Below are 21,620 nucleotides of genomic sequence, written 5' to 3' on the forward strand. Positions count from 1 at the left end.
AGTGGGCATTCTTGTCTTTTTCCTCATCTTAAAGGAGATGCTTTCAGCTTTTCACCATTGAGTATGATGTTAGCTTTGGGTTTGTCATATATGGTTTTTATTGTGTTGAGGTATGTTCCCTCTATGCCTACTTTCTGAAGAGCTTTTATCAAAAATGAATGTTGAATTTTATCAAAAGCTTTTTCTGCATCTATTGAGATGATCATATTTTTATTCTTCAATTTGTTAATGTGGTATATCACACTGATTGATTTACTGATATTGAAAAATCCTTGCATTCCTGGGATAAATCCCACTTGGTCATGGTGTATCATCCTTTTAATGTATTGTTGGATTCAGTTCACTAATATTTTGAGGATTTTTGCATCTATGTTCATCAGTGATATTGGCCTATAATTTTTTTTGTGATAACTTTGTCTGGTTTTTGTGATAACTTTATCAGAGTGATGGTAGCCTTGTAGAATGAGTTCAGAAGTGTTCCTTTCTCTGCAATTTTTTGGAATAATTTCAGAAGGATAGGCATTAACTCTTCTCTAAATATATGGTAGAATTTGCCTGTGAAGCCATCTGGTCTTGGACTTTTGCTTCTTGTTAGTTTTTAACTACTGATTCAATTTCAGTACTTGTGATTGGTCTGTTCATACTTTCTATTTCTTCCTGGTTCAGTCTTGAGATATTGCACCTTTCTAAGAATTTGTCCATTTCTTCCAAGTTGTCCATTTTATTGCCATATAGTTGCTCATAGTAGTCGCTTATGATCCTGGTATTTCTGTGGTGCCCATTGTACTTTCTCCCTTTTCATTTCTGATTTTATTGATTTGGGCCCTCTCCCTTCTTTTCTTGATGAGTGTGACTAAAGTTTCATCAATTTCGTTCATCTTTTTCCATCCCTCACTTTCAGTCTGTATGTGTCTCTAGATCTGAAGTGAGTCTCTTGTAGGCAGCAAATATAAGTGTCCCGGATAGCAACTTGTCCAGAGAAAACTCCAGTCCATATAAGGTCTACTACCATGGTGAGGCCTTCAAAATGATCAAGCTTCAGCTCACAAGGTTTCTAGAAATACTAAGAAAATGGCCAGCTGGAAGGCAACATAGGGTCTCAATGGGATTTAGGTAGTCTGGATTTAGTTCTCAGTGACATTGAATCAGGTGGGAAGGAGAAAAATTGGAAAAGTTAGTTTGAAGAGTACTTATTAGATATTGAAGGAGACTGAAAAATATGAAATTTTGCTAAATATTAATGTGGAGGTCTTTTCCAGAAGTCATTTTCTCAGTATGGGGGAGGGATAAGGAAGTCAATAAAATCTCTACCACACAAGACAAGCCAATGCCCTGAAATGCAGAATTTCTTAATAGCCTTTCCTTGAAAATAAAATTAAATATCTGGAAATATCTAATTAATATCATTGTATTTTTGGAAACATGTAAGGATTTCATCATAAGCACCAAATATTGTTAGAGAAGAGCCATATATTTGCCTTATTTTCTCATTGACAATTATAGAAATGAAGCTTTTAAAAGGAGAGAAAATAGCCTGTAGAGCTCAATCTCACTTTGCCATGTGTACATATATATGCATTAATGTATGTTTATTAAGATGCATATACAAACACATACAGATTACACATTTATACACACACATATATGGAATACATTTATATGATATTAATTGACAGTGGGTTTTTTGCTGGGTGTTAGTATTATCTATGATTTATATTTTTTCTATCTTTGTACTATCATATTTTCTACGAAAAACATGTATTAGTTATGTAAGAAATGTTTACATATGAGAAATAATTAAAAATTTAGAGCAAAATAGGTCTCATGAGTAATGGCAATTAGCTAAACATGAGGAGTCACATGAATACTGTAATAACAAAGAGAAATAGATCAAATCTTGAAAAATAAGGTACAGCTGCATGTTAAGTCCTTCAAACTGATATTTAATTAATAATGGGTGAGAATGGCATTTAGTTACTATCCAGAGTAAGAAACAGCTGTGGCAAATTTCCTAAAAAAGAAATATTTAAAATATAATATCATTTAAAATTCTTATATTAAAAATGGATACAAATCATTTTTAGAGCTTACTTTTATTTTTGACATAATCCTTATGCTAATCTAATGGCAAATTGCTACAAATTTTGATATTGACTTCTGATTTACTGAATCAATCATAATTTTTTGCTCTTTAGGTTAAATTCAGGTATCTATATTATTTTAAAGAGTACATGTGAAAAAGAAATTATTTGAAATAGCTTTTATTACGTCAGTAAATATCATGTTCTTATAAAGCCAAATTTATCAGGGAAGAATAAAACTTCTTTTAATAAAAGGAGGCTAATGGAAATTCTGTAGAGTTGAAAGTAAACTCTTCCCAGAAAACAACATAGTAACTGGTAGACTATATCTTTAATATTGAAATGTCAGGGTGAAGAAAAATTAGATTATGTGTAATGAGAATTACCTTAAAAATTATCAAAAACATTTGACGTCACTGACAGTATGGCATATGACACAAAACACTTGGCTTAAAAATGGAAAATATGTTCAAATGGTTTATTTGGCACTGGGAATGGCTTTTCAGTGAAGATTCAAAATACAGTGCTGTCTTTGGAATAGGGTCCAAAAGGTAATTCCAAGTCAATGTATGAAGTATTATGGTACCTTGAAAATCACAATAGTAAACATATAATATGGTTACAGGGGTGAGAATGGTGGCAAGTAGAATACCACTGCACGTCTCACCCAAGGTCTGGGGGCTTTCTCTGTCTCATCTTACTTTGCCAGTTCTCATTTTTCCCACCCTCCATTTAGGGATGTTTTGGACCATGCTGGACAGTATTTGCATGTGGCTCAGTTCATCATTTTGGGCATAGAAATCTCAGGCACTGTCCTGTCACTGTCGTCTCTCCTGGATGATTCATAGACAACACCAGACAGATGTTGATGGTTGTGATCCCAGGCAAGAGCCAGGATAGCCCTTTGACTACATACAAGAGTAGCGTGAAGGTGAAAATTTGTAAAATTTGGGTGTAAAGTTTAGGTTGATTCCCAATCTAATCTATTGTTTTACTGTGACATAAAACCCATTCTTGACTTCCCACTAGCCCACCTCTTTTGATTCCCCTTAGCATTATTTGGAAGCTAAAAAAAAAGAAAGAGTGAATGTTGACTCATTGACTTTTTTTTTTTTTTTTGGCATTCCTTGTAGAACAATCCTAATTCTCCTCTAATTAATGTAAATGGACTCCTGACTAGAAGAAGGGTCACAGTCAATAAAAGGCAAAAAAGTTAACGATTCATGTTTCAAGAAATTATTAAGATTAAGGACTGGCCCTACTATAGATTCTTAGCAAGGATCTCTGGTCTCTGGTCATGAGAGAAAACCATCTTCACCAAAAAGTGGGAAGATAGAATGATGATGCTCAACTAAATATAGTTTTTCCTCTGTTCTGACAATAGATACATTTTTACCTTCAACCCAGTTCCATGCTCTCGTATCTTTTCTTCAGGTTAGTAAAAAATACCAACCCCAAATTTTATCTGTGTTTTTCTTTTTAGTGAAAGTCAGTTTACCAGAATCATCCGAAAATTATATGTAAGGACAGATAAGGGACTACACTATTATATAGGTGTCTATCTATCAATTTTTGCTCTGTTTTACTATAGAAAATATGGTGTCTTTGATAACCTCAGTTAAAATAATAAGATACTTTCTGGGCTTTCTCCAATGACAAAATTATTACTCTCATACTCATGATAAGAGCTTACATCTTGTACAAACTGATGTAGAATGGTGAATTAAAGAAGAAAGTAAATTTTAAACATTTAATTGTGTTCTACTTTACAAATAGCATATGTAAAAGCATGCAGTATATAAAGATTATAAATATATAATCTTTTAAAGTATAGGTTCCTTTAAAAGATTTGAGTACATGTAGTTTATTTGTGAGGTCATCCAGGAAATACTGGTAGGGGAGTATGGAACTAAGAAAGTGAAGAAATTTAATTGTGTTATCGAGCACATCAATATTGTGGACAAAAGATGCTCAGTACTGCTGGAGAACTCTGGGAGACAATATAGAATACTCTTCAGTGATGTCACTTTCAGTGGGTAGAGGAATTTGATGCCCATATTTAATTGTCTTAGTCCTGCTCCCAGGGACTTTAACTCCTAGCCTGCCCTCTTAATAGGTGAGAGTAACAGTTGCTTGTAATAGGTACTGTTGATGTGTATCTGTAGCATTTACTACTACTCATGGTTAATAAAAGTAAGTTGAATTTAGATGTAGAAGCACATTTGATGGTGGATTTTCAAAATCAAAACACATAACAATGATCATGAATAATAATTTAAATACCAAGACAATATTTCCAAATGTATCTGAAATGTTTCCTTCATATGCAAAAGAAACAGTATGGCTTGATCTTCCCACGTTCTTCTTCTTTTTTTAATTTATTTTTTAATGTATGAATATCACTTTTCCAGTGTGTTGATTACTGCCTCTATGGAATTGAAGTCTGCATGATTACTTGGGTTTGGGTGATTATTTTTGCTCCAAAATAAGTTATTTACTAGTTGGTATTACGCTTAAAGATTAATACGTGAAGATACCTAAAAGAGAAATATAAAAATATAAACTGTGTTTCGTGTATTATGTTCTTTACAAATGTATAGAAATTATAGAAAAATGCATATGTGACATCCTTTGAAATGCAGTATGACATCTCTTAATGAGTTTACCACTTTATGTGATTATATCAGGTGAAAGGTTGCCGCTTCAGCGTGGATGACAATGAAGTAATGAAAACAAAACCTCAGTTGTGTAACTTTCTTCCCACTTGAATTATACTATTTTCTCTGAATTATGTAAACTTTTAATTCTATCTATCATTTTTTCTAAAAATAGCATCTTGATCATTTCTGCAAAATAGTAGTAGAATGATCTTATAAATAAGGTTCAATAGATTGTTTTCCCATGGATATTTATACTATATGGTGGAGAAGAATTACATTCTCTACTGTAATTGGAGAAATGTTGCTTATGATAGTTTAAGAGGTCATATACTTTCTTATACTTCCATGTTACTTGTTTTCATACCTTCTCCTTCAAAATGGAGTTCAGACTGGTCTCATATTTATCTTGAGCACAGTGATAATGATATAATAGGAGGTTCTTAAAATAGCTATTGACTGATAGGTTCATACATATTAAAATTAAAATATGTTTGTTTCATTTTTTGGCTGAGACCTTAAAAGTTTGAGGACAAGACAATAGTGTCAAGTATTTTTACATTCTTTTGAGTTGTAAGGCTATGGTTTTCAGATTTGCATTAGAAGACGGCCAAAACCCCTAAAGTGCCACAGATTGTATTTGAATGGAAGTACGGTTAAGAATATGCCTTTTCTGGTGACATCTCACAAGTCTCACTCAGTCTACCTTGCAATTACAGTATGAAATCTCATTTCTATTAGTTTCATGTTATTACTTTCATTTGACAGATATGGAAACTAAGGTTTAAAAGGTTAAATAACTTGTAAATTTCTAAAACAATAATCATAAACATGATAGCAGTAAGGTTCCTCTGTATTACTATTCAAAGACATGCCATTTTTATAGTCTTGTACATTTTTCTTTCTTGTAATCCATTTGTTAAAAAAAGATACATGATTTTAATAATGTTTAGTAACTGAATGATGCTATGTATCCTAAGAGGTAAGGCTAAATGGATTATTTTGTGATATATCCACTGAACCGGAATATAAATGCCCTCAGATGTAGATAAAAAGAGGTTTAAATTTCATATAGTAAATAACATACATAGGACACATGTACTGCTTATAATAAATTTGTGGAATTTATCACAGGGACACCCAAGCCTGTTAAGACCTACTAAATATGACTTTACAGTAATGCTAATTCCGGGGCTGGGGATGTGGGGTGGGGACTATGCATCATCTGTGGACAATTTGATAGCCTGTGATATGTGTAACCAATTGTTCTTATTTACATTCATTTGCATTGTGAAAAGCAATTTTACAGTTTTAGTCAGACTTAATAGGCAATTTGCAGCTGAGTGCCTAATGGCATAGTTACTTAAGCCTGCCCCAGGGGGGCTTTCTAGAACTGATACAAGACTAAGCCTTTTAAATGTTCAATTGAACATCTTAAAAAGTCAAAAAGTCTTTAGCTATTAGACCCAGTTTGCATTTGCTTTGTCTTATTGAATGCCTCTGAAGACTACCTTGTTGTATTCAAACACTATTTCTCTCTGGAAGTGAGAGATTAGATTCTATAAAATATTGTAGCCTAAACCAGATGCGTATTTCTTCAAGGCAATAATTGAAACAGATACCAGGTAGGTCGCAAGTGAAATAAACATGCCTTTGATTCAAGACTTGAAACATTTTTTTCCTTGAATAAGGTATATATTAATATGCCTAAAATTATATTTTCTTTCAGGCTTAAGAAAATAAAACTTTTGCAAAAATAACTTCTTATGTTTCCAGCTCTTTCTCATTTACAAACTATTTTCATTACTCTATCTCATTTAGTCATTTCTACGTCTTCTCATATGCTTTTATTGCCTCCTTTGTTCTTATTGAACTTGGCAAATTTCCTGACACACAGTAGGCATTCAATAAATATTTATTGGAGTTTAGAATTACTGAGAGTTGCCAAGGTAATGTCTTGAAGAGTAGCCAATTCAGTTAAATATTGAGTTTGTAGGCTATGATATTGTCAACTTAATTGGTGATTTATACTCAGTGGGGAAGGTCATCTTTAGTTGAAGAAAGTACATTCCACCCATTTTAAAGCTGACTGTGCCAACATAATGCACACAATTAAGGTCTCTGGGTTCCGGTGTAGACAGATCTTTCTGTGTTCAGCTTTTCTATGGAGAGTAAAAGGAAGAGAACTTGATAGATAAAGCTACCATCATATTTTGAAAACCAGACAAATGATCGCTCCAGAAATTTACATAATATTTTTAGAGAATTCTCAAAATAGTCTAGGCAGCTTGTATTGGTTTGCTCTACTCTGCATTGTTTAAGACATAACACTCATGGGAGAGAGGAGAGAATCACAGGCTTGAGAGGATTCACTAGAAAAAATATTGATGTACTCCAAAGAGTAGATGCTGTCTTATGTGAAAAGTATTCCTATATGTTTCATGCGGAATGGAGAGAATACAAAGTCCCTGGACTTGCCTTTGTCTACACAGCTCCAAGAAAAAGTGGGTTGCTTTAGACTGCTAGTAACACACGTTGCTTGGGGTTCTCAGACACTTTCCTGTGTACTACTAGAAGTAACAGCAAAAGATGTTTTTGCAAAAGTTGACATGGATGCCATAATTCTCCTAAATCAGGAAATTGGGTGTGTGAAGTAGAAAGAATCTGAGGTTTAAGAACAAAAGTCTGCTTTAGAAGATATAGGTAAGAGTTCACATTGCGCTACTATGGAGAAAGTCACTTTCCTGGAGAAACCTATACCGCAACTGCCAAATGAGGTTATTATTATCCATTCCATGAGGACATCTGAGGATTAAATGAGACTTATGCCAAGAACTTGGTGAAAAATGAAAATCAAGACATAAACTTTTTTCTAGCACCTATTGCATTGCCTGGTGTAAAACCAGGGCTTGTTAAATGTTGGATAAGCAAAGGAATAAAAGAAAGGACAAAAATAGGAATTGTCTCATCCTGTGCTTTACATAAATATGTACAGATCACTGTGGTCCCAGAAGTTTTGTGAGACATCAGTTTAAGGAGTAAGTCTGATAGCAGTAGGGATAGAATGAGAACTAGAAAAGTAGGTAGGAGTCACTCCATGAGTAGTAGTACGAGAATAGTTCTGGAGTTATGAGTAGGATGGCAGTTTTACTACTGAAACAAACTTTTAAAAATAATCCAGTACATGCTTTTATAGCTGTACCTTATATTTTGCTAAAAGGAACTTAGGAATCATTATACATATATAGACTTTTAATTTGGTGTCTGTTAATTTATCAAGAGAACTATGAATAAAGAGTTCCATTTTTTTCTCTCCAAATACTTATGGAAATAAGTTTTTGATGGCACACAGAAAAAGTGGTTGTGTGGTCATTTAAAATGGGTCAGAGCTAAACATGTAAGTACAATAGAAATTTGGCCTTGAATCTGCTCCTAGAATGAATAGCTAGTGCTCACAGGAGTCTGGGAGGTGCTGTGGATGGGCCTGCATCTTTAATCATCAGCATTACTCCTGGAGAGGGCAATTCTTCTAAGTCTTAAATGTCCATAGCCCACTAGAGCATTTCAGCTTCCCAATGTTTTCTTCTAGATATGTTTTTAAACCCTTTGTTTCTGAATAAGATGGTTATTTTAGTTCTTCAGAACATAGCAATGACACAGCTGGAGTTTCAATGAAAACAGCTTTGTTGGAATTCCCAGGTTTATTGTTTTTGTCAGAGGTCCTAAGAGATATCACTCTTAGTAGACTTGGGTTTAACTCAAGCTTGTCGTGTGACTGCTCTATCAGTTTTATTGTTCATAGGATATACTAGAAGTCAACACATGGCACATGATGTTCAATGCACATTTTTTTTTTTATTTTTTGAGGGCAAAGGAGTATTAGAGAGAAAGGAATAGTTTTAAATTAAGTTCAATTAAGTATCACCTAAAAACACAATAAATGAAAAAGTGAATTTCAATATAAAAGAAGGAGTTCTCTTATTTATTTATATAAGTTACCTTTCAATTAGGTGGTCTAATGAAGTCAAAGAATTTTTGTGATTCTCTCCCTAACTCTTCAAATGTAGGTCCTAGATCAGCAACATCAGCATCACCCCAGAAGATTGTTAGAAATTCGGAATCTTGGACCCCATCCCAGATCAGTTGAATCAGAAACTGCATTTTAATGAGATCACTAGGAGAATTAAATGTACATTAAAGTTTCCTGACCTGTGCTGTAGACCAACCTCTCTTACTTTACAGGTAGGGGAAACTGAGACCTAGAGAAGTTAAACCACAGCCTCAAGGTCATGGCCAGTTTGTGCCAGAAGTAGAACTAGCTAGCACCCAGATATTCTTTCCCTTACACCCATTAACAACCCAATGGATGTACCCTTTACACCTGTTGTGTTTCATGGGCCTGGGTCAGAAGTCATTCTACAAAGCAGTGACTGGGGTAACAACATAAAGCCAACTTAATTCTTTGAAACAGGAGAGAGGATTTTGCTATTCCAATCAGCCAAGGCACATTGCTCCAGGGGAATGAGTAGCAAGTGCAAACAGTATGCAACAGAAAAATTTAAGACAAGCGAGGGTTGTAGTCAGGTAAAATCACCACGGACATGGAGTTCAGTACAGAGCTCCCTTCGTTGCATGACGAAATAGCAAATCTTTCAAAGGGACTTGCAGTGGTTGGCAATGCCTGACCTGCCCAATATTCCTCTTTGCAGTGCCATTCATTGAGAGAAACAAGGGATTTCAGCCTGTGCCTGCATAGCTAAACCCTCTTCTCTGCTGAGTGATTAGAGAGCAGTGTGGGACTGCTTACTGTAAATGCCTTAATAGAATGAAATCAGGGATGTCATTCTTCTTTTTAAAACGCTGATATCCATAGAGAGATGTAAATCTAATATTTTGACATATTGAAATTAACAGCTACAATGGGTATTCACTGGTTATTTGCATATGACTACTTCATGTCCTGGGACCTTTTTAAAAGCTTAAAGTATTTCCTGAGGAAAATTGGAAACTCAAGGAAATGGAATTCGGGAAATAGATGGAGTTTGCACCTGTATTTTAGTGCTTTTTACTATAGAATGAGAGAATTTACTTACAGAAATTGTTTTGAGATTTACTATTAATTAATTAATTAATTCATTCATTTATTTTCATTTCACAGTTTTTCTCCAGAGGATTTTAGGCAGCTTCCAGGGACAAATTCATTAGAAGATAACAAATAAAATTATTAAGGAATTAAGGTCTAAAGAAAAATGAAGCTGACAAAATAAAACAGGCATGGGGCAATCCCCAAAATGCTTACCTTTATATACTAAATAAAATTGAGATGTAAATATGTTTTTCAGCTCCTTATAATCATGAAAAAATAATATATGATCAGTAAGAGGATTTATGGTGTCTGTAGCAAACAAGATGCTCTAAACTCAAAACAGCATTTCCTGATCCTGTGGCTAGAAAGTTCTGTGATTTTTCTTCTATAAAGGAAGCACTTTAAGATCAAGTGTTTTGTCTCACATCATACAACTCTCAGAATAGGCAGGTTTCATATACTTAATCTTCATTTTAAAATTTGCCATTAGATAAAATTTAGACCTGCAATTGATGTATAGAATGAATAATATAATAATTTTTGAAGGGCTAGGAATTTTGATTGGTGTAGGCAGGACTTTCACTACTAAACATAGAAAATTCATGTTAATTTACAAATTAGCTATGAGGAGCTACTGATATGTGGTTAACAGTCTATATAAGAGGAAAAGATATACTGAAAATACACATGGAAATGAGAAAAACAATTATAAACCGATGCATCAGACCTAACTACCTGAGCAATGTGAACACATACTCTTTAGGGCACTTGGGTGACATGCAGCCATTAATTGGCTAGTTGGCTTTCACATGCTGTCAATTAATCTTTGAAACCATTAAGGCCTGGCGTGGTACTGGCAGAAAGCAATCACAGTAATCTTTCAAACTGGGAAACAAAGATTATTCTACTAATTAGTATTTTCTCTTTGCTGAAAGCAATTGAAATCTATGTTGGTATAAGCATGCAACTTTTAGCAATTCTCCGAGGGCCTCCTTTCAATTGTTTCTATATTTCCTTTTCTCTTTTACATTTTCCTCTTTTTTCATCTTTTCTTAAATGTGCTTCATTTTGTTTAGTTTTGTTTCTAGTGCAACATATGGTATTTTTTGTCAGCTAATAGGAATTTAATTGTCACCGGGGATTCTTATTGAAAAGCATATAGATACTAGAAACTCTGTAAATGTTCTAAAATTTTATATAAAATTCTCTAGTGTATGTACATGTACTACTTCATTCTGTAAACATTTATTACATGACTATTATATGCAAAGCATGAAAGTAAATCTAGACATGTGGCCACTGCCCTCAGCTTGATTTCTAGCTGAGTAGGTCACCATGAGACAAGTGATCATTTAACCACAAGTATAGTAAGTGTAATGAAGGGGAAGGACAGTGCTATGGGAGCACGTAGCTAAGGGCAAGTAGGGAAATCTTTCCTTAGGAAGTGCTTGCTGAACTGCTATCCGATGGATGAGTAGGGATTAACTATGGGAAGGGCTGTGTGAGGGAATAGGGGGAGAGAAGAGTTTGGGGCTGCATCAGTTAGATGAAGCAACATCTCTGAAGGCTCTGAGAAGGAGCATTTCATGTTCAAGGGTCTGAAGGGAGGCCAAATGGGCTGTAGGTACAGTGTCTCAAGAAAAAGAAAAGAAAGAAATCATCCCACTGAACCCAGCCCCATTCATTGCAGATTTTCCATTAAAGAAAGCAAAATCTAGTGATAAGTGCTTTCCTGGATCTCATGCAGCTAGACACTGCTGACAAAGCCCTAGCCCCAGATTTTCAACTCCCAGGCTGTGTGTACTTGCCCTATTCTATACAATCTGCTCAGAACTGCTCCTTGAATTTCCCCAAACCTCTTTGATTTCCTCCCCCTCACGATACACAGAACATCATTAGTGTAAAATTATAATTAGAGAAATAATACCTGCCTCAAGGAATGTGAAACACACTTGGCCTAGTAAGAAGTACGTGAAGAACGCAGTGTCCTACTTACTGCAGCCTGTTATTTCTGTAAATACAGTAATTTGGAGGGAAGGAAAAGGGCCTAAGAGCCAAGGCTCTGTCCTGCTTTCTATAATAATGGCCAATATGATAGCCTGTAAAATCTCAATTAACAAGATAAGGCAGAGAGAAATGCTAATCAATTTTATCAAAAGGTCTGGTGGGACCTTGTTTTGCATCCAAGATTAGCAAGACTAGCTCTCCAGTAGGAGACAGCTGGGATCCTGTGTATTCAGGACACTAAGTTACACTGCCCACTGGCACATGGGATCATCTGGAACTGGTCCTGCACTGGCAGGAGGTTGGTGCAGCTTTTTAATACCTGTCATTCGAGAAACAGCAGCTCATAGTCGCATGTTCATAAATGCATTGCCTACAAACGATAAGGCTTTCATAGAGTGGGCTCCATTAAAACATGATCCAGCTATTTAAGCCTGAAGCTGCATTTCAGGAACTAGAGAGTGTTAAGTAACTTTTTTTTTTCCTAACAAAAGACAACCTAATATTGAAATCACTGAGTTGCTTAAAAATTGATTTGTTTTGCCTATTTTTATTGTTGTTGTTGTTGTTTTTAATGAAAGGGAGACACAATGAACAGCCTTCTTTCCACCTGAGCTTTTGTGGGAGCGTTTTTGTTCTTTTTTTTAACATCTTTATTGGAGTATAGCTGCTTTACAATGGTGTGTTAGTTTCTGCTTTATAACAAAGTGAATCAGTTATACATACACACATGTTCCCATATCTCCTCCCTCTTGCATCTCCCTCCTTCCCACCCTCTCCATCCCACCCATCCAGGCGGCCACAAAGCACTGAGCTGATCTCCCTGTGCCACGCGGCTGCCTCCCATCAGCCATCCACCCTACGCCTGGTAGTGTATATATGTCCATGCCACTCCCTCACTTCGTCACAGCCTACCCCTCCCCCTCCCCATATCCTCAACTCCATTCTCTAGTAGGTCTGTGTCTATATTCCCGTCCTACCACTAGGTTCTTCATGACCTTTTTTTTTTTTTTTCCCTTAGATTCCATATATATGTGTTAGCATACTGTGTGGGAGTGTTTTTATGGAGAGTAAATAAGTCAGTCATTCCCACATACTTACTCGTCGAGAGAATCAGGTAATGTTTGGTGGAAAAACCTTATCCCAGAATGTGCTTCACATTGAAATATTGAAGTTACTAAGGGTGATTTACAGATCTTAATGATGATTTTAGGGGTAACATGTCAAAAAGCAAATATGGAAGTAAAATGAAGTCACATATTGGAATATTACACAGCAGTTTGAAATGAATGAGTTACAGTGGCATGCAACTATATGAATGAACATTAGCAACATAATAGTAAATGAAAAAAGTTCTGAAAGATTAAATACTGTATGCTAAAGCTAAAAAATTAAAAACAAAATATTAATTTTCTAAATGCAGTAAAAATACATAAAAATAGATGCCAGGTAAAGATGAAAATGGGATTTGGGGTGATGGTTACTTTGGGTTAGAGAAAAGGGCAGTAGTATAACGGGGAAACCATATTGCTAGACAAAAGTTGTTGCCAAAGTACTAGTTGTTCTTTTAGATGGTGGATTCTCGGGTATTTATTTCCTTTTCAAAAATAATCAAATAACTATAATAGATTGATTTAAAAAATGTTCTCAGTTTTTTCTTGCTGTCTATTCCTGCCTCTTGCAGTGTGACTTTGAAGTTGCACTCTGCAGGAGCGAGGGCAAAAGATTCCAGAGATAACAGAGGGACATTCCTGACCCTGACTGGTCATTTTAATTGTGCCTTTGGAGGGAGAAGAGATAAGGAAGCATGGTCTGTCTGCCATACTGAACTGCAAGAGCAACATATAGCATTTTGGGAGATCTACAGGGCCTCAGACTACCTGTAAACTTCCATATGAGAAAAGCCTGTGTGGGAATAAATAAAGCATAGACATTCCAAATTATGATGTTTTCTCAGATTATATGCTTTACATTTCAAAGCTGTGTGGCACTTTAAAGATTAGGATGATCCTGATCTCCCAGCTCGTAATGAATCCTTTTCTTTACAGTTTCAACAGAGGATATTTTGTGGGGGAAAAAAAAGTATCTTGCCCACATTAAAAATCTACCTAATTAGAATACAAGATGGGGTGGTGCTTGGTTATTTGTAGTTTTGGAAATCTCTGTTCACCATGTATTTCTGATTACAGCTAGTTCAATATCTTTCTTCCACTGTACTGGTCAGTACTTTTACCACTAGTACCTTCTTTCTTCAGCATTGATCATATAATTTTTAGACTTGGGGATTCCTGTCTTAGAGTATTATGCTTTCCAGGGATATGTGCATTTTATGAAGAAATCTTTGAACAATCTTTCAACATACCTTTTGCTAACGAAATGTCAGAGATATTGGTATCTATATGCTGTTCGTCTGAAGTCAGCCTATAAACTGAGGTGGGATGTAATGTTCTAGCTGGGATGCTTAAAAGTCATGTTATTGCTATTTGTACTAAAATAGTATTAGGGGTATTGCTTCTGAAATGACATGTGGAATTTTTATTTCATTATCCAAACTGGCCTCAGAGCTGCACTGTCCAATAGGAAGACAGGGAATCAACACACTGTTTCAGCAATGATCCAGAGAGAAAGATAATAACTCATTCTGTTAGGTCCCTACTGCTGGTTCAACCAAACATGGAATCAACTCAATTATCTATGCTGATGGAGGGGAAAAGTGACCTAAGTGATCGAAAACTAGAAAAAAAAAAAAAAAAAAAAGAGAGAGAAAGGATTGCCTTGATAATACAGAGAAAATCTTTTTAAAACGAAATTTTAAAATTACCCTACTTAGTTCTTTCAGAATTCAACTCTGTTTTCCTCTCCCCTTGAGCCAGTAGGATGGGGAGTTAAACATCACTTTGCATAGTGAAAAATAATAGTATTAATGGCAAAAAAAAGTAGTAATACTTAGCATCTATTGAACACCTAATTTTGTCATATATACAGCTATAAAGAAGATATGCTTATTTCTACTTTGTTTTTTCAGTGTGTGAGTGTGGATTTCTTACTTGAGTAAGAGCTAATTTACCTGTACTAAATGGTTAAACAAAATCATTTTATTGAGCAACTTCACTTTCTGTAGCAAATGAACATCCATTTACTATGATACCACATAATATTTATGTTTTAAAAATCAAATAATATTAAAAGGTTATAATAAGGGGTGATAAAAAAAGAATTATAATAAAAATCATAACCATCTGCCTTTCTCCTTCCACAGATCTAGAGTCCTTCTCTACAGATAAAACTACTTTATAATCTTTTAGATATTTCTTTGGGTGTTCATACTAACAAAAAATTTAAAAATGAACCTGTACTGTTCTTTTTGACTTTCTATTTTGAAAGATTAGGATTTTGCCTTGTTAACTTTTATATTAGGCATCTATTACTTTGTAAAAAACTCTCCCAAAATTTAGTAGCTTAAGACAACAGACATGTATTATCTCAGTTTCTGAGGGTCAGGAATCCGGGAGCCCATGTAACTGGTTGGTTTTGGCTCAGGGTCTCTCATGAAGGTGCAGCTGAGATGTTGACTGGGGCTGGACAAGCCAATTCCAAGAAGCCCCATTCATAGGGTTTTGCCACATGGGCTACTTCACAGGATCCTCAAAGCTTTGAGTATCCTCAAAGTCATAGCAGCTGGTTATCCCCAGAGCATAAACATAGGCACAGGTGTTCTTGGGTTACAAAGATACTGTTACTTTTTATAACCTAATCTTGGGCACGACATACCGTAATTTCTGCCCCATTCTATTGGTCATACCGAAAAACATCAGTGCAATGCAATAGGGAGTTACCTGAAGGAATGAACACCAGGAGGCAGAGCCACTGGAGTTCCTCAAAAAGGCTGGATATCACAGTTTGCAGCACTCTATCCCTCTATGCCTCGTGCTGCCCCCAATTTCTCTTACTTACCCAGAAAATCCAATGTGGTTATATTACAATTTTATTTAGATCAATGCTCAATTTATATCATATGGCTATGGTAGGTATAATTTGAGACTTCACATGTCTGAGAATATATCCTAACTCAATTTGTCAGGGCATAAAATTCTAGGATGAAAATAATTTTTCCCACAGAATTTCAAACACATGGCTCAATTTTTGTTTATCTCTTGTGGTTGCTTTTGGAAAGTCAGACACGATTTCTATTCCTAATTCTTATATATTTCTTTCTGGAAAATTTTAAGGTCTTCTCTTTATTTTTGGTGCTTTGAAATTTTTCAGTGATGTACCTCATAAATTTGCAGATAAAATACAGAACACCAGTTAAATTTGAATTTCAAATAACAAATACTTTTTTCATAGAAGTTTGTCCCAAACATTGCATGTTAACATATTATACTAAAACATCATTGCTTATTTAAAATTAAAATTTTATTGGACATCCTACATTTTGATTTGCTGGATCTGCCAAACCTAGTACATTCTCCACCCCCTTCCTCCCTTCCTCCCTCCCTCCCTCCCTCCCTCCCTTCCTCCCTTCCTTCCTTCCTTCCTTCCTTTCTTCCCTCCCTCCCTCCCTCCTTCCCTCCCTCCCTTCCTCCTCCTCTCCCTCCCTCCTTCCCTTCTTCCCTCCTTCCCTATCTCCCACCTTATCTAACCCCTCTCCCATCTGTCTGTTGGTCTTTGTCCCTCTTTCTCTTTATTTCAACTGTGTGGGAAACCCTGTTAATCAGTTTGGGGAGATTAAATAAAGATCATTTCTAAAATATCTTCTCCTCTTCGTTCTCAAGTCAGTGCCTCACACACATGCTCTCTTTCGGGGAGAGGGAGGGGAATTCTTCTGGTTGTAAGTAGTGGAGATGGGACTTATACAAAGTTGCCTTATTTAGATTTTCAACCAATGGTCTTGCTTCAGTCACATCCCAACTATTATCTTCTCTGATACCTCATGGCTATAACTTGTGCACATTTCAATGGTTGTGTGCCCTGAACTGGCTTGTATCTCTTTGTCATTCTTATGCAGGCTTTTGATTTTAGCTTTTAGAACTTAGTTTAATTTTGTTGAGTAGTTAAGACTGTATTCTTTTCTTTTCCTGAAGTTTTCTGCCCTTTCTTACTGCTTGTGTTAGTTTGAGGTCATCTAAAAGGCAGACACCAAGATGGTTTAGATGTATCAGAAACATATTACTCCTCATAGGAAATGCCTGTGAGGAAAACTGGAAAGGGACTTGAGGGAGGCTGGGAGATCTGTCAGACTGTTTTGCAGGTCAGATACTTTGGAAGGAGAGAGGAAAGGAAGGAAAGTTGAGTGGAAGAGCCTTAGGTAGCAATGCAATTTTAGAGAATTCAGTAGAGTTGATGGGATTGATCAAGCCAAAGTCACCTGTCAGAGAAGTCCATGTCTCCCAGGACCTGATCTACATTAGAATTCCTTCAAAGCTCGCTCCTTGGCCAGGAGCAACTTATGGGAAATGTGGTCTCAGAGTAAATGCAATGGTAGATTCAGAGTGCAGCAGCTGAGCTGTTGGTCATTGATACTCCCCACATTAGAAGACCTGAGAGGTGCATTTTCATGGCTACAATATTCCTAATCTTCCATGCACTCTATCCTTGTGGTTTATGTATGTAACTCCCCCCCCACATATATGTAGTAGCACAGAATTTTGTGTGTCTATATATATATATATATATATACACACACACACATACCACAAACACATATATACACAGATATGTGTGTATGTTTATATATACACACATGTATATGCTAATACACAGAAAAACATATATATATCATATATGACATGTGTCTGTATATAAGCACTCTCAAGTTATGAAGTTTTCTCAGATTATTTTACCTTCCAAAGCTGTGTGGCACTTTAAAAATAAGGATTTATTAGGTGGAAGTGATTTATGGCTGTGATAGAGGGAGTGAACTATTGTAATAACTGTAGTTATTACTGTTATTCCCACTTTATTGATGATGAAATGCAAATTGATGATGAAAGCAAATTTCTCAAGGTCACACAGCCAGTTAGTGATAGAGCTAGGATTTGAATCTAGATAGTCTGACCAAAGAGCCCTCTATTTTCCACTGTAATATGTTAGCCCTATTCCCATAGTATAGTTTTGTTATACAATAAGCTTTATTTATCCAGGTTCAAAGGTAGGTTTGGTTAATATATCTAGAGATATTCTATGAACATCTGAACACCTAACATTTTCATGATTAGTTTTTATTTGTAGAAAATTATACTTAATGAAAAACTTGGTTTCTCTTCTGTATTGTTATATAACAAATTACCTCCCAAGTCTTAGTAATTTAAAATAACAGTAATCACTTCTTATTGCTTATGGTTTTTGTAAGTCAGAAATTCAAGCAGGGCACAATAGAGATACCTTCAATGTTGGCTGTTGGCTGGAGGCTGGGATGAAAATGTTGCTTGGCACACCCACATGGGACTTCTCCATGTGGTCTGTTTTTGTTTGTTTGTTTGTTTTAATAATAGGTGGCTAGTTTCTAGGGGAAGCATCCTGAGAGAATGAGATGGAGGACATATTGCCTTTTTTATCTCCCCTTGGGGGTTGCACAGCTTTATTTCTGTCACATTCTATTAGTAGAGGCAGTTACAAAGTTCCACCCATGTTTAAGGTTTAAGAGAAGAAAAACGGACCTCATCTCTTGATGTAGATGTGTCAACATCACATGGTTGGAAAAGCAGGTTGGATGGGATAACTCTATCTCTATCTACCTATCAATCTATCACCTATCTATCTATCTATCTATCTATCTATCTATCTATCTATCTATCTATCATCTATCTATTTATCTACCCTTGTATGGCTGCATTTGGAAAATAGATTCTTCCACATATCCTCAAGTGGAAGACAACTGGAAAACTGGATAAGATCTAATTTGCACTTGCTAGAGAGTGCAATGTAAATTTCTTACTATACTTATCAATTTTAGTAACATTTTATAAATACTGTAAACATATTGCTGCTTTAAAACAGAGAAGACATCAAGAAAAAGTAATCTTCGGTTAAGAGTTGTCTACTAAGGGGCAGTTTCTCTTGAAACTGATGTGGCTTTGTTTTGTCTTACAAGATGTCATCTCTATACTCTGCTGTAATGGTTGAAGAGTGTAAGTTTTGGATCCATACACACTGTTTAAAGCTCAATAGTCACATTTACTGGCTTTTTACCTTGGACAAGTTATTTAACTTCTCTAAGTCTCAGTTCCCTTCTCTGTGAAATAGAGAATGATAATAGCTAGTTTATAGAAAAAAATGGATGGTTAAAGGAAATAATACATGCAAAATACATGGCACATAGACCACTATCTTAAAAAAAACACACAAAAATCAACTCAAAATAGATTAAAGAAATGAATGGAAGACCTGAAACTGTAAAACTCCTGGAAGAAAACATAGGTAGTATTCTCTTTTAGACTGGTCTTAGCATTATCTTTTTGGATATGTTTCCTCAGGCAAGGGAAACAAAAGCCAAAATGAACAAACAGGACTACATCAAAATAAAAACTTCTACACAGTAAAGGAAACCATCAGAAAAATGAAAAGCAACTTAGCAAATGGGATAAGATATTTGCAAACCACATATCTGATAAGGGGTTAATATCCAAAATACATAAATAACTCATACAACTCAATAACAACAAAATCAAACAACCTAATTTTAAAAATGGGCAAAGGATCTGAATAGGCATTTTTCCAAAGAAGAGATACAGATGGCCAACAGACACATGAAAAGATGTTCAGCACCACTAATTATTAGGGAAATGCAAATCAAAACCACAATGAGATATCACCTCATGTCAGTTAGAATGGCAATTATAAAACAAAAAATAAAAAGTATTAAAGAGGAGGAGAAAGGGAATTCTCTTACACTGTTGGTGAGAATGTAAATTGGTGAGCCACTATGGAGAACAATATGGAGATTCTTTAAAAAAATAAGAACAGAATTACCATATGATATGCACCCTGAAGTTCATTGCAGCTTTATTTACAATAGCCAAGATATGAAAACAACCTAAGTGCCCACTGATGGATGAATGGATAAAGAAGGTGTGGTATATATACATACAATGAAATACTACTCAGCCATAAAAAAAAATATATATATATATATATATATATATATATATATATATATATGAAATCTTGCCATTTGTGAAAACCTTGGGTGGACCTTGAGGGTTTTATACTAAGTGAAATAAGTCAGGTGGAGAAAGACAAATTTTGTATGATTTAACTCATGGAATAAAGAAACAAATAAAACCAAAACAAACACACACAGAGGACAGAATAGTGGTTACCAGAAGGGAAATAGTGTTGGGGGTTGCAAAATGGGTAAATGGGGTCAACTGTACGATGGTGGATGGATACTAAACTTTTGGTGGTGAGCACACTGTAGTGTACAGAAGTCAAAATATAATGTTGTGCACATGAAATTTATATAAAATTATAATCCAGTTACTTCAATAGAGTGTTATATATTTTTTTAAAAAGTTCGTTCTTTAGTACATGTGCTTCTATAATTTTAGAATGTGCCAAGTTGTCTGTCTTTTCTGGCTCTATCAGTTACCCTGCCAGCGTGGTTTCTCTCTGATCAACACCGGATGATGAGTTTACTGCATTATCGCAGTTACAAGAAAAAATTATTTAATCAACTAAATTGTTTAAGAGAGCATAAGATTTATGGAACTCAAGGCACATCTAAATTTTCCTTTAGAATGAGGGCATTTATTCATCCTGCAACCTAGGTTAAATGTTGGTGGCTGAGTAGAAATTATTCAGAGAAAATCTGGGATTGTGTGGGGAGATACGGAGTTACCAGAGATCATGACTATTTCTGGATAGAGACAGCAGGAGTAATAGTACACCCAAGAGAACATATAGACTTGAGGAACTGCAAGAAGCTTAGTGTGACTGGAGCATAAGTTTGGAGGTAAAATGTAGCAAGATATCTGATGGTAGATTAAAGGAAGGCTAGATCATGAAGTCTATTTATGTTAGGCTTAGCAGTCTCCATTAAACTGAAAAGTGGCATTGTCCCTCAGTTATGAGAAGAGTTGGATTGCAGTACATTTTAAAAACCTTTCTCCTGTGGGTCACCCTTTGGTTTTATTTGAATTGAATTTTCTCTATTTTTCATGAAATATCCTTAGTCAGGACTTGTATGAAGCGGAATATAGTATTTCTAAGAGAGATAAAAAGTATCTAAAGCAGAGCTGTAGGGCATGAATGGATGCAAAGCATCTTTTATTCCCCTGGCATCATAAAAACAGGTGAATTATTACTAAACCATGGAGAACTCGGCATCTAAATCATAGATGGAACTGCATAACTGGAACCTATCAGAGAAATGATATTGTCAAAACAGTTACAGCTCTATTATGCTGTCCACTTTTGCCGGGTCACACACACAATTGGATTAGTAACAGCTCTAGGCTAGCTGAGTTAAAATTGGATAGAACCAAAACAGATTCATAAGGTCTTGTGTCTTTTGGGTATGACAGGAAACCACCCTGGGGAAAAGATGATATCCACAATTTCTGTTCCACTGGGCTGCTCATTGTCAGACTAAAGGGGATTTGGAAAATTGTTTATTTATACTTAATTTTGTGAATTGTTCCCTTGGCCCTTAACTCTCACAGTTGCATTTACATAATTATAATTACAACATAGTTATTTCTGATAATTTTAAGCAAGTGAAAGATGTTTTCCCCCTTTGCCCATATCAAGCATGTAATTGGAGCTCAGTAGATATATCTTGACTTATTTGGA

General features: G+C 35.4%; 1 long non-coding RNA gene across 1 annotated transcript in view; it reads right to left on the reverse strand.

Annotated features, from left to right (window-relative positions):
* LOC309641594 overlaps positions 1-21,620 on the reverse strand; it is a 923,801-nt gene that overhangs the window by 103,795 nt on the left and 798,386 nt on the right. The window lies entirely within an intron of this gene.

Source organism: Balaenoptera physalus, assembly GCF_965194825.1.
Source record: "Balaenoptera physalus genome assembly, chromosome: 1".
NCBI classification, from domain to species: Eukaryota; Metazoa; Chordata; class Mammalia; order Artiodactyla; family Balaenopteridae; genus Balaenoptera; species Balaenoptera physalus.